This window comes from Lutra lutra, chromosome 8, assembly GCF_902655055.1.
Source record: "Lutra lutra chromosome 8, mLutLut1.2, whole genome shotgun sequence".
Lineage (NCBI taxonomy): Eukaryota > Metazoa > Chordata > Mammalia > Carnivora > Mustelidae > Lutra > Lutra lutra.
The window spans coordinates 4,083,398-4,110,388 of record NC_062285.1 but is presented as its reverse complement, the minus strand read 5'-3'; the positions used below and the strand labels follow the sequence as shown (position 1 = coordinate 4,110,388).

At 40.8% G+C, this 26,991-nt stretch overlaps 1 pseudogene; it reads right to left on the bottom strand.

Moving 5' to 3' along the window:
• Positions 1 to 22,523, bottom strand: part of LOC125106363 (eukaryotic translation initiation factor 2A-like) — an 86,857-nt pseudogene extending 64,334 nt beyond the window's left edge.
• Between the last annotated feature and the right edge of the window lie 4,468 nt (positions 22,524 to 26,991).

Genomic DNA, 26,991 nt, shown 5'->3' with positions numbered 1-26,991 from the left:
TTTGAGTGAGCATAATGTGAGAAAGTGTTTGTCAGTGTAGGCTTGTCAAGTAGGTTCTCCTCTGAGGGCAAACCATTTCCAGTGGAACTATTAAGGAAATACCGGGAGGAAGGAAACAGAGTGAATGTTTGATAGTGACATGTCAGTGGCCAATGACAAGATGACATTTTTTATCATCATCCACTGTTATTTAGATCATAGTGTCAACTCTCTGTCGTTGTACCCAATGACTCCTGACCAGAGGGTGCTCCAGCTGGTTCTCCAGGCGGAAGTGCTGTGGGTCTCTCACTTCACCACTTTTCCTAGTGATAAGTCTGATGGGGTCATTTTCCACCTGTTGATAACAAGGAAGGGAGAACCTGCAGGTGGACTGAGATGAGGACACTGTGGAGTCTTGGGATTCCCTATGAGTAAATTTTTTTAAAATAAAAATTTTAGGGGTGCCTGGGTGTCTCAGTGGGTTAAAGCATCTGCCTTCAGCTCAGGTCATGATCGCAGGGTCCTGGGATCGAGCCCCATGTCAGGCTCTCTGCTCAGCAGGGAGCCTCTCTCTCTGCCTGCCTCTCTGACTACTTGTGATCTTTCTCTCTGTCAAATAAATAAATAAAATCTTAAAAAAATTAACTAAATATTTTAAACTATTTAAAAGTTATATGTAACATTATTTATAATCAATAAAAATATACAAAACTTGTGACAAATTATTTTTATAATATATTGTGATATTAATGGAGAGGAAATACTTGGGAAAGTATATTCTGCAATGAACTGTTTTCTTTAAAGTTAGTGAATGCTTTTAGGCAGTGTAGTTTACAGAATTTTGAACACTATGCTTTTAGGAGCAATGTGAGAATTTATGCTAAATAACAGGCTTTTTGAGCAGGGGTAGTGACATGTCTGTTACTTTTGAAATTCATTCCTGTCAAGTTTGTGTTCCTTGAGAGTAGAAATTTAAAAGCAGCCACCTGCTTACCTCTGCCTTCTTATCTTAAAACCTGGTAGGTGTTCAATAAAGCTTTGTTGAAATAAAAAATGACATCTTGTCATTGGCCACTGCCTCATTCTGGGGAAGCTGGCCATGAAAAAATGTACAGCTGTTGATTTAAATCAAGATGCTCTTAAGACTTTGTGAACTGGTTCGCCTCTGCCAAGGAAGCACTATTCTATCAAACTAAAAGCAACAGTTGCATACGTACTGTGCATTTAGCATCATTAGATGGGCACACCTACTCAGTAATTGTGAGAAGATGGAATTAGCTGATATGAAAGAGCATGTGTTTTTCCCTCTCCACCAGCCCCACACAAAGTAGAAAAATAGAATTCTCCATCTTTTTTTTTTTTTTTTCTAACAAGGACACGTTCAGATGTATTAGTCAAACTTGGAGTCCCTCCAACACTGAGGCTTACATCTAAATTTAGAACTAATGAGCTCTCTGTATGTACCAGACTGGAAAGCACATTCTCTCCGTTAGCATCAAGGCACTTTTATTCAACATAAATCTACTGCCAAAGAGAATATTAATGTTCCTGAGTGTTACTGGCTCATAAAACTCACTCTCTTCTTAACATGCTCAGGAAAAACCCAAATATATCCATCACAGAAGGACAAGTACATAGAGACAATGTAATGCAGAGAATCATAGAGATCTCCATCACATGGGCTTTTAAGGTCTTCTAGCCCAACATTCTTTGACTGCTAGAATTCCACTCAAAATAATGTTCCTGGGTGATTACCAAGCCTCTGAATACCTCCCCTGCTAAAGTTCTCTGGTCCCTCCTCCCCTTTTGCTTGCTCTGATGGATGGCTTTCCTGGCATAAAATCAAAATCCTTTTAGCAACAGCCTCACAATTAGTTTCAGATATGCTCCTTTGGACTCACAGATTGATAACTCTTTCATGCGACTTTTTAAAAATGCTTGGCGACAACTACCACATCTTCTCCCTTTCCAGCTTCCCATCCCCTGCTTCCTGGCCCTCTGTTCTCCAGGCTAAAAACCTTATTTCCTTTACCCTTCTTCATATGCTCCCATTTTAAGCTGCTTCATCTTCCTGGCCACATTCCTGTTATAGTCCAAATAACACGACTTTCCTAACAAGGGCATCATGACTTTTAAAAGACATTAACTGTGGCAGAAATGTGATAAGTGGCTGCTGGGGAAGGTACTCAGTCCCCAACAAATGGTTACGGCTGAAATAAATTACTATTAAAATAGTATGTTTGACTTGGGGAGAGGAGAGAGTAAACCCAGGACTCTCTTGCTTATAGAATGAAAGGAAGTAATGGCCCCTTTGATGGGATGAGGCTGGGGAGATGATAAACTGGAGGACAGCCTTAAATCTATCTTGGTAGGTTGATAGCATCACTTTTCACCAGAATATAAAGAGTCGAGTAAATTTACCTCTAGGAAGATGATGGTGATTTCTAAATTTGGAGCAGAGTTCCTTCATCCATGGGTTCTCTAAAACCAACTTGTTCTTTTGAAGTAGAAATCCTTATTTTGTACTCTGGGATCTCTGATTTAGGAGAGGTGAAAAGAATCTCTGGCAAACTGATTTGTACAAAATCATAAAGTAAAACAGGGTTTTTAAAACTTGCAGTGTTAATTTCCATGTTTCTGAGATGAAGATATTGTGTCACCTGAAATTCTGTGCTTTCATCCAGTTTTCTTCAGGTGGCCGGATACCCTGAGAATTCAGGTTCGAGAACTCCAAGTTGTCAGAATGCTCTGCTAGTTTTAACCATTGGCCCATTGTACAGTTTATTAAAATTGCTCTTATAATTTAATCAGGTCTGCTTGAAATTTCTATTCCCCTACCCACGCCATCTAATTTTTACTTGTGCTCTATTAGAGGTGAATTTTTGGACTTTCTCATATAGCTTATAATCATTTTAGCACGAGTACCTTTTGGCCTACAGAATTTCATACCTTTCACTGCCTTAAAAACTTTGTTGATTTCTTCTTATCAAAGTAATGTTTGTTTCAAAACCTCAAAATGAAAATGTGTGAAAAACTCTGCCTTATTTTGCATGTGCGCTGTTGAAAACCATGGGCCTAGAGGTCAGGTTAGCAGCCACCCCCCACAGTATGAGATACTACTGTCCTTTATTATCCAACGTTTTCATCTTAACTACCTTTAAAGTCTCATTGTGTCTAGCTGCATTCTTCCTACATTTTTTTTTTTCTTCCTACATTTTTGAACATCAAATTTCTCAATTTATTCAGTGCTCTCTAGTCTCCAGACCTAATAGATGTTTTTACATTTGCATAAATTCTTATCCTGTATGAGAGACCTTTCTCTGCCTATGTGAAAAATCCACAGCAAACACTGTATCAATGGTGAAAGATTAGAAGCTTTTCCTCCAAGGTCAGGAACAAGACAAGGAAACAAACTTTTCCCTCTTCTTTTCAACATAGTTCTGGCCAGAACAAGAAAAGGAAATTAAAGGTGTCCAAATTGGAGAGAAGAAGTAAAACTATCTCTTTTTACACACGGCATGATCCTATCTCTAGAAAACATTGAAGACTCCTCAAACACCATTAGGAACGGATAAGTGAATTCAAAAGTACAGGATTCAAGCTCAACATGCAGTTCAGCTGCATTTCTAAACACTGACAATAAACAACCCAAAAGAGCAATTATGAAACAATTCAAATTATAATAGCATCAAAAAGGAGAAGATACTTAGAAATTAGCCAAGGAGCTGGAGGACTACAATGCAAACTACAGAAGACCACTGAGAGACGTTAAGGAAGAGAGAAATAAGGAAAAACACATCCATCACAGACTGGAAGACTCTGTATTGTCAAGATGTTGATACTACCTAAGGCAATCTGCCCGTTCAATGCAATCTCTATCAGAATCTCATGACATTTTTTGAAGAAATAGAAAAACCCATTCTAAAATTCATAGGGAATTACGAGGGATCCCAAGCAGCCAAAACAATCTTAAAAAAGAAGAACAGGGGTGCCTGGGTGGCTCAATCAAGAGTGCCTGAGTCTTGATTTCGTCTCGGGTCATGAACTCTGGTTGTGAGATGGAGAGCTGAGAGGGACTCTGCCCTTGGCATTTCTTTCCCTCTGCTCCTCCCCTTGCTCATGCCCCCCTTTTTCTCTCTCTAAAATGGATAAATAAATCTTAAAATAAAAGAAAAGAAGAACAAAGCTAGAGGACTCATACTTTCTGACTTCAAAAATTATTCCAGTAATTTGATTTTTGATTACTATAGAAATCAAGATAGTGTGGTCCTGGCATCAAGGCAGATACACAAGGTAATCTGACAGAACAGGGATCCAAGAAATAAATCCTCATCTGTGGTCAGGTGGTTTTTGACAAATAAAAATAATTGAAGTTGGATTCTTACCTCACACCAAATACAAAAGTTAACTTAAAATGAATCAAAAATGATTAAAAAAAGGTATCTAAGACCTAAACATAAGAGCTAAAACCATAAAACTCTTAGAAGAAAATATAGGGCAAAAGTTTCCCAACGCTGGATTTGGTTGCTTCTTGTTTTCGTCAATTGTGAAAAGAAAATGCTTGACTAGGGCTAAAGCGTCATGACACTGGATCTGGCCAACACCACACACACACAAAAAATAGACAAATTGAACAGCATGAAAATTTAAAAAATTTTTGCTTTAAAAGACAAAATCAACAGAGTAACAAGGTAACCCAAAGAATGGGGAAAAATTCTTGCAATTCATATATCTGATAAGGGATTAATATTCCCTCTCTATGTATTTCATTTTGCTTATCTATACCTCTATAGATGGACACTGGGTTTCTTCCACGTTTTGGCTGTATATTAATCGACTCAATCTTTTATTTAATCTTCCCTATGGTCACCATAATTTAAAAATAGCTACCGAATTAAACTAGAAGCAGTCTTTGACAAAATGGTGGAGTAGATAAAGTGTCTTTTTTTTTCACTTCACTTCCTAATACACTTTATCTATGCCCAGACACCCTGAATCTCAGGAAGGGAAGGAGCACATCATCCTTGCTCCGTCTAGAGGCCCCTTCTAACTATGTCTTGTTAGCAGTTCTTTTCTTGGTTTCCTTGCTTTGCCATTACCACAGAGTAAGGGTTCACAAAATACCTTTCCTGTGTCTAATTTCTGTAATGTATAGTCATTTTACTCATGATCATAAAATATTAATACAAAAACTGAGCACATTTTTATTAATCACACTATATGCTTATCTTATTTATTTATGTATTTTATTTTTAAAAAAGATTTCATTTATTCATTTGACAGACAGAGATCACAAGTAGGCAGAGAGGCAGGCAGAGAGAGAGGGGGAAGCAGGCTTCCCGCTGAGCAGAGAACCCGACGCAGGGCTCGATCCCAGGACCTTGGGATAATGACCTGAGCCGAAGGCAGAGGCTTTAACCCACTGAGCCACCCAGGTGCCCCGCTTATCTTATTTAATCCTGACAATAACTAGACGAGATGGATACAGTGTTCCATCATTTTATGGGTGAGGAGCCTGATGCTGAAAAGAATATGTAATTTATCCAAGGTCACCTCTTCTCAGTCTGGCTCACTCCAAAGTCTTTGGTCATAAGTTCTGAAATAAGATTAAGGAGAAGGGTGGGGGGAAACCTGTGTGGATCAGTTGGTGAAGCGTCTGCCTTTGGCTTGGATCATGATCTTGGGGTCCTGGGATCGAGCCCCATGTCAGGCTTCCTGCTCAGTGGGGAGCCTGCTTCTCCCTCTCCCTCTGCTACTCCCCATGCTGTGCTCTCTCTCTCTGTATTTCAAATAAATAAATAAAATCTTAAAAAAAAAGATTAAGGAGAAGGGAGGGCCTTCTAGGAACAGCTTTCCACCCCAAAAGGCCCATTTTAATTTTGAGAATTCTATAATTTCGGCAAGCCTGTGAAAGCAAGTACTGTGGATGGTCATCCACTCTATTTCTGTGAACTAATCACCTGAGGTACTTTCAAAAGAAGAAGGGGTGGTTGTGAAGCGGGTTTAAATGGAGAGAAAAAAACAAGTCTATCACTTTGCAGCTCTGAAAATAATGATGATCTTCAGAAGTAGATTACATTACGAGTCTGTTGTGAGTTAGCATGCACACCCAGAGTGATGTGTTTGTTAATAGGAATATGTTGTTTAACATAGGCAACGATTATAATCACACTCTTTAGAATGTCCTCTTACTTACAAAAATAAATGATTTACAAAGTGATAATGACTTCTAATCTTTCCTCAAATTTTTTGAGGCCACTGCATTCCTGTTCTACAATTAGTGAAAAATCTTATGAAATTATGCATAACTCAATAGTTTTAAAAATCATTGTTTGCCTAGACTTTGAAATGTTCAGTGCTGTCATTTCAAAAAATGGCTTTGTGTTTAAATATGAAAATTTGCAAGCAATTAGTTCTTTTAGTGGACTAATTGCTGTTGCTATTTAAAACTAAAATTAAACAGTGCAGCTATTTCAATTGGAACAGAAGACTTACTCTCTAACATAAATAAATTCACAGGACATTTCCTAGGGAGATTCAAGCTATTTTCCCCTATGCACACATTACCTTGGTCAGCTTGTACAAAGGGCTATTGGGCTGATGATTAATAATCTGAGATTTCTCTAAAAAAGCTTTGGCGCAATTGATCTGGAAGACACAGTGGTGTCAATTGGGTCATTGATTTTTAAACTTCACGTTCCTTTCCACACTACGCAGTTATTAATCAGTTGCAACGGCTCCGCGGGAGATATGCTAATTAATAAACCCTTCCGATTAACTCCTTGATATATCCTTGACCCAATTATCATTACTGCAACATTTTAAAAGTCCTTCATCATATTGTACAAGTAATCCATAGAGTTCGATAGCCACCAAGAAACATGCAACACCATTATTTTTCAGACACAAGGGGAATGACCTCCATTTGGATAATATCAAATTTGGTCTCAGGAGGTTAATAAAATGAACAGGGGAAAGTCATTTCAGTCTGTGTGTTTACAGAGGCAAAGAAAGAGCACCTGAACTGAGGGGACCCCGGCTTGGGCATCAGGAGATATGGGTTCTTTTAATAAGACTCTGCGTACTCATGTGAACTCGAGCAAGCAGTAAATCTCTCTGGGACACTCACTCCTTAGTGGGAAAAATGAGGGCAGTGCATGATATGATTTCTAACTCACCAGCAAACTTTGACCCAATCCTGGAACATCTTGTGTTCCCGCACCCCTAGAAAACTCCCGTGGTAACAGAGCTGGGGTCATCATTACTATTGTTCAGTGTTTTGATTCTTTGCAATAGATACCAACTGTGATGGTGTAAGCTGTAAAGGAACTGCCAAATTTGAATTTGGCAACACAAATATTGGATAGTCCATGGAGTTTTCCAGAGCATTAGAGTCTCCACAGCCAGAAACACAAACATGCCACAGCACAGCTTAGTAAGGATACGGCTGTACCTGTTACCCCTATCCCCCCAGGACAGGAATTCTGGAGTCGCTGCTCATGTCACTTCCTCCACTGTATCCAGAAACCACAGGTTCTCCACTGCAGAAAGTAGATCAGCCTCCAAGACCCTGGAGGTCTACACTGCAGCCCTCTCACTGAGGCTTAGTAGCGGTCTACACAGCACTCTTATGACTACAAGTACCTCTACTCCAGCAGGATCTGCTATTTGGTACGGCTCAAGCAGGAGGGTTGGTGTAACTCATGTTGAACCTGCTTCAAAGTTATCAAGGTTCCAGGCCCTTCTCAAAACAACAATCTTCCCCAGCACCTGATAATGGGTTGGAATAGTATTTCTGGGTTCAGACTACCTGGTTCCCAAACCAAAGAGCCATATACCGAGAGCAGTGCCCTTCCTTCTTTGTGTCAGGAGATACAAGACTCAAGTGTGTTCTTTACTTTCAAGACGATGTTCTGCCTGAAGCTAATGTAACATCGTGTGTCAACTATGCTCAGATAAAAAAAAAAAAAAGAAATTCCTTTTAATTCAGTTTAATTAAAAAAAAATGTCACAGAATGTTCCTGCACACTGGGCTCCTGAACTCTTTACCAACACCTGATACTCCTTAATCTTTGGTGGAACTTACTTCCCATTGTAGGGTAACAGAGTCTATCACTCCAAAACATGCCACTTTGACAGAATGATTATTTTAAGCTGAACAGAACTGAGAAGAAACAGATAGAAGAAAAGCTCTCTGTTCTCCCCTATAAATTTGTAAGGTGTCCCTGTCTCTCCTTCTCTACCAGGAAGGACAGATATTAACTGCTGGAGACATCTTTAGGTCCTGATCAGCCCAGAGATGGCACAGAGGAGTCTACACAGCAAACCTCACTAAACTAGGTCCCCAGACACTGGTTTCCCTATAATTTGCTGCTCTAGGAACTCAAGCTTCTTTCCCTTTGTCTTGTCACTGCTCTACCAATGTGTTGTCATGTTCTAATCCCCCACGGGACTACTCATCTCTGAGTGCGTCCTTGTGTATGCACAGTGCACGTGTTGGTAATCTCTTTGTTTTTCCCCTGTTTGTCTTCTGTCAGGCTAACTGGCGGCCACTCCAGTCAGAGAACCTGGGAGGGCAGAGGGAGCAAGACGTCCTAACTTGTCTGCCTCATTATTTGTCTTTGTGGTAACTGCTCACGTGCTCTGTACGGTCTTTCTCTTGTCAGGTCAAGCAATACTTTCCTGGCTGTCCACCTGCCTCTCACTTGTGCCTCCCTTGTCTGTCACCTGGGCCACAGATCCCCTTGTTGCCTACTGGCATCTGCCATTTCAGATTCCTGACACCCCCACAGGTGCTGGGGAGCTCACGTTCTGCTCTTGAACTGGCCCACAGGACAGCGGACGCTAAGGTGGTCCACAAACACACACACAGGCCCCCCTGGTGAGCTTTCTTGCTTCCAGGGCTGAAACGTCCTAGGGCCCTCCTAGGACACAGAGCAGCTGGAAAGTTCTCTGGCTTTGTGTAAGAAATCCTTTCTAATGTGACTATCTCCCGGCCTTGTCTTAGTCCTTGCTCCTTACTTGGCCAAGGCCGTGCTGGCACCACCACTTCGGTACCCAGATGCCAACCCTTTCTGCTTCCCCAGCCTCCCTAGGTACATTTTTAGGTGTAAAATGGTATGTTTCATATACACATAGGCCGTGAAATGATTACTACGATCAAGCTAATTAATACATTCATCACCTCACATAGGATTTTCTCTTTGTGGTGAGAACATTTCAGATCTGTCCTCTTAGCAAATTTCAAGGGCACAACACAATATTGTTCCCTACAGTCATTGTGCCGTACGTTCGATCGCCAGAGCTTATCCGTTTGATAACTGAAGCCTCATGCCCTTTGACCAACATCTCCCATTCTTAGCAACCACCATACACACACACAAGAGAATATCATGACCTTAAAAAAGAAGGAAATCCTGCCATTTGTGACAACAATAAGGCAGGCGCGGAAGGACAAATACCGCCTTATGTCACTTGTATGCAGAATCTAAAAACAGGGCCCTCATGGAAGCCATTGTTTCTTTTAAACTTTAAGCAGACAAACATGACAGAGAGCTATTTACTCCTGTCATGCACACTGTCCATATTTTTTTTTTACACTGTCCATATTAAACGGCACTGCGAGGCTGAGCAGAAGCTGAGCAGAGACACACTATTTTAATAGTACACATTTGTCATCACTATTATCCTTCTTACTACTACTTTAGGGTCCTTTCAGTGTTTCCCTTCCTTTTTCCTTTTTACGCGGTATCCCAACAGGCGAGTCCTGGGGTTCTCTCTCTGACCTGTTTCTGAACGAGTATCCCACATCAAACAAGGGCTGTTCTGGCTTAGAATTTCCGCCTGAGTCGACATAGTGTGGTGAGGACGGATGCCAAGGAAAGTTTCCTCCTTTCTGCCAGAAAGCAGAGATGTGACCTCTGTTCATTCCCAGACTGGCAGGGGGACAGAGACAATCTTTGTTTTTCCTTCCTCTCTGGAGTTCATTGATTTTAGACAGGCCTCGTTAGTCCCTATTCAGGTCCCAAGAGCCATTGCTGCGAAAGTGAATACAGAAGAAACGTGCATTATTGCTATTGTCTGGGGAGTGACAACCAACCTGAAAATGGCTCTTTGATTAGAGAACATGGAGAGAGAAGACGGGCAGACACTTGAGAAAGGGAGGACAGCTGGTCAAGAAGGACAGCGTCAGCAAGGGCCATGGTGAAGGAGACTCCATGTGGCCGGCATAGATTTGAAAGGAAAAATCTTTTATCCAGGAAGATGGTCTTTTTCTTTCCTTTTACTTCTGTCTTACACCAGCAAGAATGGCAAATGCCTTGCATCCATTATAGGGGTCTGGCTTTTAGCCCCTCTCCACTCCACAAGCTCTTTTGTGTGGATACGTGACCAGGTGGTTGGTTTACTGGGTAAGTGGCTCTGGGGCCATTAGACCCAGGTGTCAAAATGGAGGCCCCCCCACCTTGCTCTTCTTCTGCTGCTTTCAGTCACTCATTTGGCCTTGGGTGCTTGATTTACAGGAAAATACATTCACTGACACTTGACAAAGAAAACCCATGGAACCAAAGCTCTGAGAGGGTTGGGGCATTTTCTTGGAGGTCATCAGCCACTCCAAGGGCCACTCCAAGGGCCACTCCAGGGGTTTCCGAGTCTCCTCTGAACCCTTCCAAAAGTCTAAGAAGCAGCTGAGGATCCTTTGAAAAGCAAAATAGAATTTTCAAGGCAAATGCAAAGATAGCAAATGCTCATTCACGATGTTTTCTGAAGACACATCTGAAGGGTCTGGCCTCTCTGTAGCTCTCCAGGTCAGGGTTTCTCAGGATGGGTGAGGTACTGGGAGTGGAAATGAGTGGCCAAGATACATACAATTCAGATCACATTTACTGCAGAAAAACGCAGCACCTGTGCCGGGCATTGAACACAGGTGTCCTGCTGCTGCATTGCCCTGCCCCTGGGACTGGGCAGCCCTGGCTTGGCCACTCAGAGGGGTCTCTCCTCAAACACCGTGTCCTCCCCTGATGCCTTTACATATGTAGACCCTCAGCCTTCCTCACGCTCAGGCCCTTCTTGGATTGCAGAAACCTTATCCTCATAACCTCACAGGGCTGGACATAAAACTTTCCACCTGCAAAACTAGGGAATGGTCTTTCTATGTTAAGACTGTTTTTAAAATTATTTTTCAAAAAATATTTATATATAATATATAAATATATATTACATATATTTATATATTTATTTTAGAGTTCTATATATTTATATGTGAATATATATAAGTTCATACAAATATTTATATAAATATATATATAAGTATTTATATATTATTTATTTGATTTTACTTATATATTTATTCTAGAGGAGGAGTGAGAGGGACAGAGGGAGGGAGAAACTCTCCAGCACAGAGAGTAATGTGGGGTTCAATCTAACGGCGGGCCCTGAGATCATGACCTGAGCCGACAATCGACTGTGCCCCCCAGGCGCCCCTATTTTCTGTTTTCAATGGTCACTCTGCAAATGCATATGAAATCAGTCTCAAAATACCACAAGCCAGTCCTATGTTTCTTGTAAAGATACAGAGCCTGAGAAGAGGTAGAACCAAGAAGGTGTTCTCCTTGGCGTGGTGAAGTATCTTTGTACAGAAAATTTTTCCTGATAATAAAATTGCTGACAAATGCTTATACTCCATTATAAACCATGCTTTTCAGAAACTGAAATTCATTTCCTTTTCTTTTTCCCTCCAAAGGACTCTGGCAAAGTTAATAGGAAAAAAAAAAAAAAAAAGAAAAACCACCTTGTAAGACAGAATCGATTATTCATTATTAATAAGACCTGAAAGCCAATGACCCACGTGTTAATATTTTAGTAAACTGCAAAGGTTTCCACATGCACATTTGTGAACTGTAAATGCTTTGATTTTTGGCAAATGTTACCCAAGCGATGAGAACAGGAAAGAAAAAAACCAAGATAACAGGAACATAAAGACTTTCCGGGGGAAAAGCATGGTGTTTCTGAACGTCTTCTTCTTTTGCAGTAAACCTGACATCTCTGTGATCACTGTACTTTGAAACATTACTAGAAAGATCTTATGTCCAGAAAATTTTATAATGTGAAGGATCAAACCAGTCGATTATCCATCTATTTAAGGACGAGGATAAGGACTCACAGATATCAGAATGGTAACTTTCAAGGCATTAAGAAATGAATTCTTCCCTCTTATTACTATAGAAACAAGAGGCTCTTTGTTTATTAACGTCATAAACTTAGTCATGTATGCAGAATGAGAGTCACACCAGAGACCTAAATATAGCCAGATATTGAATTACAGTTGGCGAGCTCTGAGCAGGATTTCACGTCACTCACTGGAAGGTAGATATGGTTCAATTCAATTGTAGGTCATTCATTTTAATTAGACTGTCATGGGAAATGAAAGGATAGTTTCTGCATTAGTGCATATGTTGCTCCAAGACTTCTAATGAAATTAGAATTCTTCTGGCATGTGGGGGAAATGTTTCCTGACTTAAAAGGTCAAAATTAGTGTCATATGGACTTTAGAGCAATTGGTATCCAATAGCGTTAAGCATTATGATGATCACTGAGGATCAATTACGGGCAGACGGAAAAATGGCTAAACGTCGTTCCACTTTTATTTCATGTCATCCATGTTAGAACCTGTTTCCTTTCAATTTCCTCAAGCCTTTGTCCCTGGAATTAACTCTGGATGAGCGATTTCCTAGGTTTTCCTGTTTTCATGACAAATTCTAAAATATCTTTCATTTTTTTTCATTTTTAATTTGAAAAAAATGTATTTATCTCCTAACCTGTCCTTGTGACTGTTAACAGATAAACTGAGGCGTATTAACACAATATTCCTTTAAGCTGATGGGCGTGAAAGTCGATTCTGATCTGAGGGTGCCAAATCGGGTGTTGTTGGCTGCGCATAGCCAGCAGAGAATCGGGGAGAGATGGGCAGAAAATGTGCAGCAGAGCAAGGGAGTTATTGATGGGCTGTAGCCGAAAGCGTCGTGGGTGGCTCGTGACAGCGTCCTGGGGACATACCTCAACCACCATAGCTTGAGATGACCTCTAACGGTCTCCTTGTTCTGGCTCACAGAGCTTACTGCCACCGTCACAGAGCCAACTATCAATGAAAAGTGTTGACCGGTATGTATTCGACAATCCCATCAGCAGGATACAATAATAGAAACATATTTCTAATAATAAAAATGGTAAATATAAAAAAAAAAAATATAAAATCCAGGACCTCCGTGATGTGCCAGGGATTATCTCATTCAGTTGGGAGTCCCCATTTTCATCCTGGTTCATTTAAACCATTTGATCAATGATATATCTTATGTACGTACTTGCTCAAAATTTCCTTCGGGCAGTGATGCCTAATGGCTAAATTGTTGTGACTTCATCTGGCATCTACACACATTCCTTGCCCAAAATGTGGAATGGATTCCTGATGAGGCCTGCACCCTTCCGTCCCATAAGCTACTCATTTAACTTTTCTTTTTAAATCCTCATGCATTTATTTTAGAAATGAACTTGAGGCTGCATTTCAACAATTCCACTTTCTCAGCCTGCAACGTGGCTCCTTTTTTGGCTGTGGCCAGGGCTCAGCCTAGAGCCTCAGTTGAAAGTCTTGCTAGAAACGAACGGAGTCATAATTATATTACTTAAAAATGAGTGGAGTGATTCTTAGCCAAAGACTTCCTACAACCATAACTAATCTAATGTTTCGCTTCCCATGCAATAATGGTTAAAATGCTAATTGTTAAGGCCTTATTAAGACTTAATTGTTATTTGCCTCAGCTGGGCTCATTAATCATTAGCCATCTGACTTCCCCTTTTTGAATAGAGAATCTGTACTTTGTGGGACTGAGGAGGACCTCATGCCAGGGTCTGCCCACCCTTCCCTGGTTTTCTCTCTGTCTTACGGTCTCAGATCTCAGGGTGCAAAGGAGGATGGGAGACGTCATGGGTTGGGAAAGAAAAGACCATGATGTTAGCACACCGTGTGCCAACACACGTAGACCTTTCAATATTGTGCCTCGTGCCCCTGGGTCGGAGAAGTGAGTGTGTGCAACATAGCCCCTCCTACAAAGCGGCTGACCTAGCAGAGCCCTTCTCCCCACTTCTTCCCAGGAACACAGAAGGAGGTGCGGTGAACAGTGCACTGCATTTATGAGCACCCCTGCTCCGGTCCCCTGCAGCCGCACTGGGAGCCTGCCCAGCTCACCAGGACTCATGTGTAGCAATGTGTTTCCTCAGCCTGGACTCTGTAGTCTGAGGGGCTTCCAGTCACGGTATCGAGCCTTTTCACTGATGGACTCTTTTCAGGGGAATAAAGGGATGACAATTTTTTTTCGTATAAACTCTCCCGATTCTGTCTCATTATTTCTTATCAGAGCCTTCTGCACCTCATCTATCTCTCTTTGCAGTGTTCACACCCAACAGATATTTGCGGACATTTATTATGTCTTTCCCTGGTCGTCACTTAGGAGAGTTATTCATACTGCATTCATTTAAAATGTCTTCATAAATCAGCGCAAGCAGCTCCTTCGTCATCTTCATTGCTTTTCCCTAAACTCCTGTCAGGTCTTTGCACGTCTTGCACACACAATTAGGAATCCAAAGGCCAAATAAATACCCTAATAGATGGGCGCACCAGATTCACCAGGCAGCTCCTTTGATTTCTTTTTTTCCTTCCTTGTTCAAGGTGATGGTCTTGTGGTTGCAGTTTTAAATTTCATGAACTCCCTGAGAAGAGTCTACCCTCCTGTCACATCTGAGACTTTTAATTCCCACAATCACACGGTTGGTTACACAGGCGAGAGCTTTTATTCCCAGTTTAGGGATGAAGACGCGGAAACATAAGGCAAGGCTCGGGCAGTATGTTGGAGACAATTTGCATTGTAACGAGTTCATTTCAGCATATAAAAGTGTATACAGTAATACCTTCCTAGTAAGTGGAATCACCTGAAAATATCTGAGTAAATTTAATAGAACCAGAAGATTATGAAAATGATAAGTTTTTATATTACTTCTTGGAGCCAGTAGTATTTCTGATAAAAATAGTTCAAAGCCACATAGAAGCCAGAATAGTTCTGAACCCAAGAGTCTGGCACAACTTAAGGAAACACCTTTCTTACCATTTCTTGACATAGGTTATTCCTTTTCTGTTGATGCATGACTTATGCCTTCAAGTTCTTGCCCTCCTCCTGCTGTGGACTAAATGTTTGTGTCCCCCTCCCCCATTCATATGTTGAAACTTAAGCCCCAAGGTTATGGTGTTAGGAAGAGGGACTATGAGAGGTGATGAGGACATGAGTCCTCATGAACGGGGTTAGTGTTCCTATAAAAGAGACTCCAGGGGCACCTGGGTGGCTCAGTGGGTTAAGCCTCTGCCTTTGGCTCTAGGTCATGATCTTGGGGTTCTGGGATCGAGCCCCTCATCGGGCTCTCTGCTCGGCGGGGAGCCTGCTTCCTCCTCTCTCTCTCTCTGCCTGCCTCTCTGCCTACTGTGATCTCTGTCTGTCAAATAAATAAATAAAGTCTTTAAAAAAAAAAAAAAAGAGAGAGACTCCAGAGAACCGCCGGCCTCTTGTACCATAGGAGAACTCAGAGAGAAGACAGCTGTCCGCACCTCTAAAGAGGGCCATCACCACAACCCAAACACACTAGCACCCTGATCTCAGACTTCCTTTACAACAGCCCAGAGAACTCCCACACCATCCCTGTCCCCAGACACTCACACACACATGCACACACATGTACGTACACACACACACACACACACACACACACATGCATGCCTGCAGCCTAAGATACATCAACTTGCTTTAAATAGCACAATCCCAGCTCAGGATGTGTTAGGATGAATGGGGGGACAGAGAAACCAACACCTCACAAAGGGAGAGAAGACGAGGGTTTGAATCTTTGTTCTTCTGCCCACTGTGTCAACATTATTTTCTTTTTCTGGAAAATATTTAATAACATGGTTATGGCATAAGGTTAGGTAGAAGGAAATTCAAAGATAAACTTTCAAATCCCTGAATACCTTGAGAAAAATTTTATTAAAATTATAAGATTTTGAAAATAAACTGAGAGGTATCACTCTATAATTCTGGGAATAATACATCAAGACATTGTTGTGTGGACCAACTGGAATGCCCACACTTTTCTGGTGAGAGTGTAATTGGTACAGCCACCCTGGGAAATTATTTCAAAATATCTGTAAATTTGCACATATACATGTTTTAAACTCCATCGATCCCATTCCTATGAATATACCTGATAGGTATGTATTCTGTTCATCAAAAGACATACAGGAAAGTTTAGATCAATCCTATTTCTAATAACCCAATGCTAGAAATAACTCAATAACCATTCTACTGTGCCAACATTCATTATTAAACATGCTAGTTTGACTGAGACATTAGTATCCAATGATCTTGATTCAACTGCAAATCGCAAACTGCAGTAAGAGCCTACTGGTCCAATTGCAGGGTCATAGGAAAGCTCTATTTTTAATTTCTTAAGGAATCTCCACACTGTTCTCCAAAGTGGCTGCACCAAACTTGCACCAACAGTGCAAGAGGGTTCCCCTTTCTCCACATCCTCTCCAACACACGTTGTTTCCTGTCTTGCTAATTTTGGTCATTCTAACTGGTGTAAGGTGGTATCTCAATGTGGTTTTAATTTGAATCTCCCTGATGGCTAGTGATGATGAACATTTTTTCATGTGTCTGATAGCCATTTGTATGTTTTCATTGGAGAAGTGTCTGTTCATGTCTTCTGCCCATTTTTTGACATGATTATCTGTTTTGTGTGTGTTGAGTTTGAGGAGTTCTTTATAGATCCTGGATATCAGCCCTTTGTCTGTACTGTCATTTGTGAATATCTTCTCTCATTCTGTGGGTTGCCTCTTTGTTTTGTTGACTATTTCCTTTGCTGTGCAGAAGCTTTTGATCTTGATGAAGTCCCAAAAGTTCATTTTTGCTTTTGTTTCCTCTGCCTTTGGAGACATATCTTGAAAGAAATTGCTGTGGCTGATATCGAAGAGGTCACTGCCTTTGTTCTCCTCTAGGATTCTGATGGATTCCTGTCTCACGTTGAGGTCTTTTATCCATTTTGAGTTTATCTTTGTGTACGGTGTAAGAGAATGGTTGAGTTTCATTCTTCTACATATAGCTGTCCAATTTTCCCAGCACCCTTTATTGAAGAGACTGTCTTTTATCCATTGTATATTTTTTCCTGCTTTGTTGAAGACTATTTGACCGTAGAGTTGAGGGTCCACATCTGGGCTCTCTACTCTGTTCCACTGGTCTATGTGTCTGTTTTTATGCCAGTACCATGCTGTCTTGGTGATCACAGCTTTGTAGTAAAGCTTGAAATCAGGTAACGTGATGCCCCCAGTTTTGTTTTCTTTTTCAACATTTCCTTAGCAATTTGGGGTCTCTTCTGATTCCATACAAATTTTAGGATTATTTGCTCCAGCTCTTTGAAAAATACTGGTGGAATTTTGATTGGAATGGCATTAAAAGTATAGATTGCTCTAGGCAGTATAGACATTTTAACAATGTTTATTCTTCCGATCTAAGAGCATGGAATGGTCTTCCATCTTTTGCACTACTGGGCATTTACCTCAAAGATACAGATGTAGTGAAAAGAAGGGCCATCTGTACCCCAATGTTTATAGCAGCAATGGCCATGGTCGCCAAACTGTGGAAAGAAACAAGATGCCCTTCAACGGATGAATGGATAAGGAAGATGTGGTCCACATACACTCTGGATTATGCATCCACCCAACTTTTGTATCAACATGGACAGGACTGGAAGAGATTATGCTGAGTGAAATAAGTCAAGCAGAGAGAGTCAATTATCATATGGTTTCACTTATTTGTGGAGCATAACAAATAACATGGAGGACATAGGGAGGTGGAGAGGAGAAGGGAGTTGAAGGAAATTGGAAGGGGAGATGAACCATGAGAGACTATGGACTCTGAAAAACAATCTGAGGGTTTTGAAGGGGCAGGGGGTGGGAGGTTGGGGGAGCCAGGTGGTGGGTATTATGGAGGGCTCCATTGCATGGAGCACTGGGTGTGGTGCATAAACAATGAATTCTGTTATGCTGAAAAGAAAAAAAAAAAAACTAAAAAAAAAAAAAAAAAAAAAAAAAAAAAGAGCCCACTGGTCCAGTCACAGAAAGGACAGGCAAGTCAGGGACCCAGTGGGACTTTTCCATGCTGTTGTGAGCAATAAGACACTGTTGTTGATGGTACCCAAACATCCTTCCTTTTCTTACTCTGGAAGAAAGCTGCATTTGCATGCATCAAAGCAGAGCATTTGTGTTTCCCAAACTTTAAGGCTGAGTAGTCTTGAGTAGTCTTCAGAGAAGGATAAATGACATTCTCCTGGACATTCCACTAGTCCTTTGGATTTAGGTTGGACAGGTCCTGACTGGTAAAAAGAGGTAAAAAAGAGAGGAAAAAGGTAAAAAAAAAAAAAAAAAAAGAAAAGAAAGCTCTGTGTTTATTTACCTTGACTAATACCAGTGGCTACAGATCTTCTAACAATGACAAAAATACCTCCTGCAATGAGAAAAAATATTTTCTCTCTATATGGGAGGAATAAAAACACAACCTATCTGATATTTTCCTTCAAAAGTAACAGAAGCACATTTTTAATTCCTCTAGGATAAACCATTTTCAAACTAACATCTAAATGCTAAATTTATCCACTGAAATTTTGGCCAATTATAGTTACTCTATACAAATAGCTTCACGTCTTCAAAATGAGGACCTAAAACCTCCTCCAGCTGAAACACTAGTTTTTCTGAACAGTCTCAAATTTTAAATTGTTAACCCATAGTTACAGTGGTGATGAAAATTCCACACTGATATTCTGACAAATTAGCATATGTAAATATAGTCCATTTTATTCTCTCTTCAAGTAAATACTAACACATAAACAAATAAAAATCCCTTTCATTTAAAATGTAGGTGTGCACATGTGTGTGTTTACACAGAGGAAAAGGTGGCAGATGAAATTTTAAAATATATAGTATTTACACTGCAAGGGCATAAAAAGTTATTAAACATCAACCCAGGCAAGGATATACTAGCCAACATAAAATAAATTAAAAATACTAACAGCTAATTGTTATTAAGCACCAGGCATAATGCTAAAACTGTACTATGGTCACGCCTGGCCATCTGTGGCAACGGCAGAGTGGAAATGTGGCTAGTTGGAACTGAAAAGTACTAGAATTGTAAAATACACATGGGTTTGGAAAACACAGTATGAAGAAAAAGTAAAATATATCAGTAATCTTTATTTTCATTACATATCGAATGATAATACATATTGAGTTAAAGAAGCCAAATAAACTTCACTTCATCTGGCGTTTTTTTCCCTCCTGGTTTTAGCGTGGGTCCTAGAAAGTTTGAACGTCTGTGTGTGGCCGCCATCTTGTTTCTACAAGACGATTCTGTTCTTTCTTCCTTCACTGTCTCAGATAAGAAGCTCATGGGACAGGCTATGGAGGCACCTGTGGTCAGACCTGTCCTGAAGGCTGTGCTCAGCCCTCTACCTCTGGCCCCTGTGGCTCCCAGGCTCCCCACATGAAGTAAAGCCATGGTACTATAATCAACGCTGTGATTCTTTTTTTTTTTTTTAATTTTTTATTTTTTCAGTGTAACAGTATTCATTATTTTTGCACCACACCCAGTGCTCCATGCAATCCATGCCCTCTCCAATACCCACCACCTGGATCCCCCCAACCTCCCATCCCCCGCCCCTTCGAAACCCTCAGATTGTTTTTCAGAGTCCATAGTCTCTCATGGTTCACCTCCCCTTCCAATTTCCCCCAACTCCCTTTTCCTCTCCATCTCCCCTTGTCCTCCATGCTATTTGTTATGCTCCACAAATAAGTGAAACCATATGATAATTGACTTTCTCTGCTTGACTTATTTCACTCAGCATAATCTCTTCCAGTCCTGTCCATGCTTTGGGGTAAATACCCAGAGTGCAATGGCAGGGTCATAGGGAAGCTCTATTTTTAATTTCTTGAGGAATCTCCACACTGTTCTCCAAAGTGGCTGTACCAAACTTTCATTCCCACCAACAGTGTAAGAGGGTTCCCCTTTCTCCACATCCTCTCCAACACATGTTGTTTCCTGTCTTGCTAATTTTGGCCATTCTAACTGGTGTAAGGTGGTATCTCAATGTGGCTTTAATTTGAATCTGCCTGATGGCTAGTGATGATGAACATTTTTTCATGTGTCTGATAGCCATTTGTATGTTTTCATTGGAGAAGTGTCTGTTCATATCTTCTGCCCATTTTTTGATATGATTGTCTGTTTTGTGGGTGTTGAGTTTGATTCTTTTAATCATGTAATTGTTGTATAGCAGTGTATTTCTTGTACTAGAATAATTGTGTATGATTGCTGAAATCAGAATCAGACAACATAGACTCTAGTCATGCTTTGCATGAGATACCTGTGTCATTTCATAACATCACAAGTACAGCTCACACTGGCGATGTGGTTATAAATTGAACTCCCTCCACCAATATATCATCCTTAAAAGCAGCTCCTACTCTCTCCCAGATTAACCTCTTTCTGGGACAACTGGTGACAGGACCTCACTTCCCTTCAGAGGAACCCTTGTGTTAACAAGTGTGCTCTGGCTCACTGGGCCCAAGTAGACTGTTCCTCTTAGATCTGCCTTGTCTGAGGTTGGCACTTCCCAGCTGAAGGATTGCTGCCTGCTGAGTGCTCCCTACCAAGGCCCTTCCAGGGAAGGCCTTGGCTATAAGTTTCTTTGAGGGACACTCAAGCGTGTTTTGAGCTCCAGAGCATGGGTCAGATTGGCCAAGGTCACTTTGAGGTTGTCCTGCAGTTCAATTTTCCTCTCTGCTCAAATCTTCATGGATTTCCTCACACGTTACTCCTAAGAGTCCTTCCTGATAAAATCCTGTAAACAAATTTCAATCTTTATTTTCTGTGGAAACGAATCTAAAACAGACAAAGTCAGAGTCACCTAGCAGTAGGAGATTGCTCAGGTGCATTGTTGAAAGACTTAAATATTGTCCTACTTGGGACACTGACCTCCCAGTACAGGTTGACTCTTCAAGGTCACCCTGAGATAAGATTGGCCTTCCCAATAGTCACACTGTTAACAGAATCCAAGTAAAAGCTGGGTGGTGCAGTTGCTTGGGAATGTCATTCTTCCTTCAAAGATGGTGGGAAGAAGGGAGGATTTATCTGCCTCTGTAGACACCACATGCCAGGTTCCTCCATGTGGATGACATCTTCTCACAATATTCCAGAAACTTCAAGAATCTGGATATTCTCCTCAGTTGCCCTCTTCTGAGAATCACTGTTCAATCAGGAGTTTGGGGCCAGTTTTCCACGAATGGAACCTGGCCATTTCTTTCGCATACGTTCAGCGTCTTATTTGGGGAATTGTAAGCTCATACAATGAGGTAATGCCTGTTGCTCCAGCTTAAAGCATTGATTGCCATGTTTCCTCATCTTATAATCAGAAACTGATTCCCTTGCTGACTTCTGAGGGTCAGAAGTGCAGCCCCTCACATCCTGTCTGGGAGTGCCATCTCTGTCATTTCTGATTGCCCTCAACTGAGCTCCGGGGTGGAGAGGCGCTCGTCCCATGAGATCCTTATCAGCAGTAAGTTACTTTGGTGAATCATCTGATTTGTCCTGTCTCATTTTCAGAATGCAATTTATACTCAGGCAGTAACATCCAGGCTTCCCAACACATTTTTCAAGAGGAGAAAGGGAAAGAGCTTCCCCACCAGAACTATTTAATACTGACAGGGAAAGACCAATTTCACAACAGAGACAAGCTGTCCTCTGTCCCTGAGACCCTGCCCAAGCAGCATTAGTGTATGTGGTTTTCTGCAACCCTCTGAGCTCACCAATGCCTAACCAATGAACTTACTTGGGTTGTGTCCTGCCTCAACTGAAGACTAATGGGACATTCAAAAGCCCTTTCTTTTTCCTAATTAAAGAAAGCTAGAGATCACTGGTCCAAGCATCTGATAATGAAGAGAAAATCACCAGAGTGGTTTCCGCTTGTGTTTAGACACATGCTTACAAAAGAAGTACATGTTGATTCCGCTAATCTTCCACAGTCTTCAGGGTCTGGATTTTTTTTGAAGACACACTCTGTCTCCTAAGAAGTTGGCCCCCTAAGGAGTGCTTAAGGCTAGGTCTAGAGTGGAAAGAAGATGGAGGACTGGACTACTTTGGGCAGTGCAGATGGGTTCCAGCAAAACCCATCCATTCTCTGCGAACTTCTCTGATCCTTGCCCAGTGAGATTTCACACTGTGGCTCAAGCAATTTCTCTCAGAGTGTGGTCCCAAGGTTTCTTAAACACAGCCATATATGCTCACCATCTTCTCCAGCCGGTAAAGCATTTCCAAGATTTGGAAGGTCTTTGAGTCCAATTGGTCAAGGCCACTGCCATCAGCTATGGGAGATGTCTCATAATAGCACTGCCCTTCATCCTTTTGCATAGGTTATAAACCTGGAATCATCCTAAGCTGTACTTTTCCCCTTGAATAAAAGCCCTCCTGATTTATTTCTCCTGTACATCTCTCAGATCCATCAACTTTTCTCGATTTCTTCCGCTGCTACCTGAGTTTGAGCCTTCAGCTCTGGTTTCCCTAATCCACGACCCTTCCCAAAACTTCCCTCACTTCTAATCAGAACATCTGTCCCAAGGATGTTCAAGATACTTCTCCATTGTTTACAACCTTTCATGTTTCTTCATTGCTTTCAGAGAAAAATAAAGTAAAATTCCTCACTTCTGTCCCCTATTTGCTCTTTAGCCACACCTGGTATCTCTGCTCCCCACCCCTCACTCCTGCAGTGCTGGCCTTCTTAGTGCACGCCTGGGCACACCATGCTCGCTTCCACTGTGGGGCCATTCTTGCCTCAGCAGGTGTCATTCTAAAACCCTTAGCTAGTTTTCCCCCACTCGTCCTTCAGACTTTAGGATACATATACACCCATGGAAGCATTTCCTGTCTTGGTGAGTTTTCTTCAACACCATACAATTTTACATAATAATTATTCTTTCCTTTTACAATATCTGTCACACCTTGTAATTCTACAGCATGGACAGAAACTGTAGGAATAATGTCAGTCTTCTCCACTAGACTGTTCTTCATGAGAGAAGGTAACAAGTCTGTCCTTGTAAAGTACGTGTAACTAATGAACCTGATTCTTCTCCAAAATTCTACAATTCTGCCTTAAACAAATGTCTTCATACCAGTGATGTCTATGGGATATGTTCTGAAAGGCAAACAGAGAAGAGGAATTATTGGTCACAAGTATTACCAATATACCAATTTCTCTCATGTGTCTAGAACCTGAATGTAGCAGAAATTAAAATGTTTGCACCATGTTTCTTAGACATCATTTTACATTCAACTCACAGATCTCAAATCTATTTTAACTATCACTTTGTTCCATCTTCTTAATCAAATTCACATTTTTGAGAATTAAATTTGTTACTGTTGTGCTTTCTATAGATTTCTAGTGGTCTTCTCATGAGACTGTAGGTGACATAAACGTGTTAGAGTAACTTGTATACTGTCTGTGTTAACTACACTTCGTCCTGTGCTTTCCCCCAGGATATCCAGCTGACGGATTCCTTGCCTTTCAAGGCCTGGCTCAAATCTCACCTTCTCAGTAAGACCATTCTCTTCAACACTGTCACTACCGAAGAATATTAATCTCCTTATCATGCTTTACCATTTTTCCTTTAACTTCTAACATACTACATAATTTACTTACTTCCATATTTATTATTTATCATCTGTCTCCCTCAGCTAGATTTGTATTTTATTTTGTGATCTATCCAGGCATTGCAACAGTGCATAACTGGTGCTTAATAAATATTGATCAAATGAATGATAAATGATTCTTTTTCAAAGATAAGTCTACAATTAATATATGAAATAAAACTATTTTAAAAAATGTATTCTTGCTTCCTAATTTATTCAGGACTTTCCCTGAAACTCATATCATCTTTCATTATGTCCATCCAGCATGCCCCAGCTATCACAGCTGGTTTCCTCAACTAGTAGCCTCTCTCTCATTAGGCTTGAAGGTTAGAGCCCAAACTAACAGATCCTTCACTTTTACACAATTATATGTAAAGTCACAGACATTTGCTTTTTAAACACTTGACTCAAAGAACAAGAGCAAACACAACAAAAAACCTGCAGGATAAACCATAATGGTTTTTACATGTCCTCTTAGAGAGCATCTAACAGAGCCTATGTTAGCCAGCAGAAGCTGCCATAAGAGAAATCATAGATGGATGTCCTAAAACAACAGAACGTTATTCCTTACAGTTCTAGAGGCTGGCCGTCCGAGATCAAGGTATCTGCACTAAAGCTATCTTAGGGCCGCAACCTCATGACTTCATCACCTCCCAAGGTTTCACCTGCTAACACCATCCCATTGTGGGTTAGGGCTTCAACAGGTGAATTTTGAGGAGACAGCAACATTCATCCATAATATAGTCTAATAATGCTTCTGGTAACTTCATTAGCTTGTTCTGAGTTTTCTATATTACTTTATAAATATTTAAGCAATATATAATAATACTGAGGTTAATTAGAGACTCAGAGTAATTAAGATAAAGTCTGAAATCTGTATCTGAATTTGCTGATTTTGTGGTTTTGCTTTCCAGTAGGAAAATTGGACACAAGTCTTGGGTCATTGGGTTAACTTAGTTGTCTATCCTGTCCTCCTGATTTGTGCTTACAGCCACATCTCAAATCTGCCAGTGAACACTCTCATTGTCCTCCTTGGTGCTCATGCACGGCCATGCAAAAATCATTCTCCTGCTTTAACCTCTATAGGATCTCCGTCTGCAAGCCCTCCACTTCACGACTGGGACCAGAGAATGAAGAAAGCTTCCACAGGTCATCCAGGTAAGTTAGCAGATAGCCTTGTGGCTGGCACATGGTAGAGCCTAAGTATGTATCTGAATGAATGAAATCATCATTTTTACCATGCCTGTGCAAACTCTCCCTCAACATTTTAGCTAGGGATGTTTGAGAAACTTGATTCTGGTCATAAAAGAGAACAGAAGTCTGCTGGATTTGCTGGTATAGAGATAAGGCTGGCAAAACTCACTTCTCTTTGTTGTGAACAGAGTAGTGATGCCTAACATGACAGAGAAGCAATGAGATGAGGGAGGCTACAGGTATGGCAAAGATGCTGTGGTCCAGCTGCTGGATCAACAGTGGCCATCGCACCCTCTCATTGACTTCCTAGGAGTCGCTCACAGAAACAAAGCACTCTGAACAGAGACGGTCTTTATTCAGATCTAAAACACTATAATAAACAAGCTGGTGCAATTTAAAACCTCCTTGTAAACAACATTACAAAGAAATACATAAAAAATAATTCCCAAAGTACTCTGAGATCATTGTTACCAAAAAGATTATAATCAGATATAAGGGGGAGTATGGAAGTTGTAATGGACATAACAGGAATCTACTTTTTACATCTATGTTGTATCAAAGAGATTTATCACTTGTTAGCAAAGCAAGACAGGTTTACCACACAGTTAGTACCCATATTAATCATTAATTACCAGCATCAACCAACTGTACATAAAATCCTTCCCTGCTTGCCTAAATGATCATGCCTGTCCTGATCCTTTTAGGGCCCTCAGCTTTTTTTTTTGGAGCAGATATTTGAAGAAACAGTAAACCTTAAAGAAGTTTGAAAGCCCTGGGCTATGTTTGGAGTTATCAAGGTGTCATGGCTGCAAGTTCGTTACGAGGACTGTGATTCATATGAAGTTGTTTTATTAGAGAAATTATGGGTTTTTCTTTCTATAACTTGAATGTTTGAGCCCTCCATCAAAGCAACTTTCCAAAACTAAGATTGAAAACTGGAATCGAAGTCAGAATGACAAGTTGACACCATTTTATACTGTAATTCCAAACAGGAAGTAAGCCATTAAAATAGTGATTGATGATAGCAGATCCATTCTTTTTGGCTTAGGGGCAAATATAGGTTTCAAATGTCTGAACTATACATTGCCTATGATCTGGCTTCCCTAAGACTGATGCTATGGTCTACATAAGGATATACAAGCATGTAAGTGAACTATACAGGGAGATTTTCAATGTTAGCCCAAACCACTTTGATTGTTGAGTATACTGATAGCTAAGTTGGAAAGGGAAAAATTTCTGCTCCCTTAGGAACCATTTTCCTTTGGTAATAATTAAAGCCAGCATCTTTAAATCTTAATGGCTTACAAGTACATACATGGGGGAAAGGCAATCTGGATAAAATAAAATGAACACTGGCTTTGAAGGATCTGGGAGTAAACTGCTACTGTTTCTATTGGTTCTTTGGTGTTTAACATCTCTGAACCTATTTGCTTTTCCAGAAGGGAGGAAAGCTCAGTGGAGTAGAATTTAAGACAGACATTCCTGCTCCTTCACTTAGGAGTTCTGTGTCAATGACAATTCCAGTTAATCTTCTTGCTCATCTGTGAAATGGGGATAATAATACTTATCACAGTGTCGCCGTGATGACTGACTCTGTAATGCACAAAGACCACTTACTGTACGTAGTAAATAGAGAGGGCCCAGGAGAGTGGTTGAAATGAGAACATAATGCCATTATAGTGTGTCAGTCTAGTATTATGTATTATACGGTATTTAAGTGTATTTGTTTCTCACAACTGTAATGGAGTATAACCATACTGTACTATCATTACGGTATTATAAAGCAGGATAGGATGTCACCGTTCAATTGAACTGTAAGGTGTGACTCTTTAGTCCTTCCATCACATGTTTATTTTTACCGTGTGTGTGAAGACAAGATAGTGTGCACTAAGAGAAATTTCAGAAACGTCTTTCAGAACTGGTCCCTGTCTTCAAGGTGAGTCATGTTCTGTCAAGAGCAGGAGCAAAGAGACCTGGGTAAATGATGTGGCTCACCCCT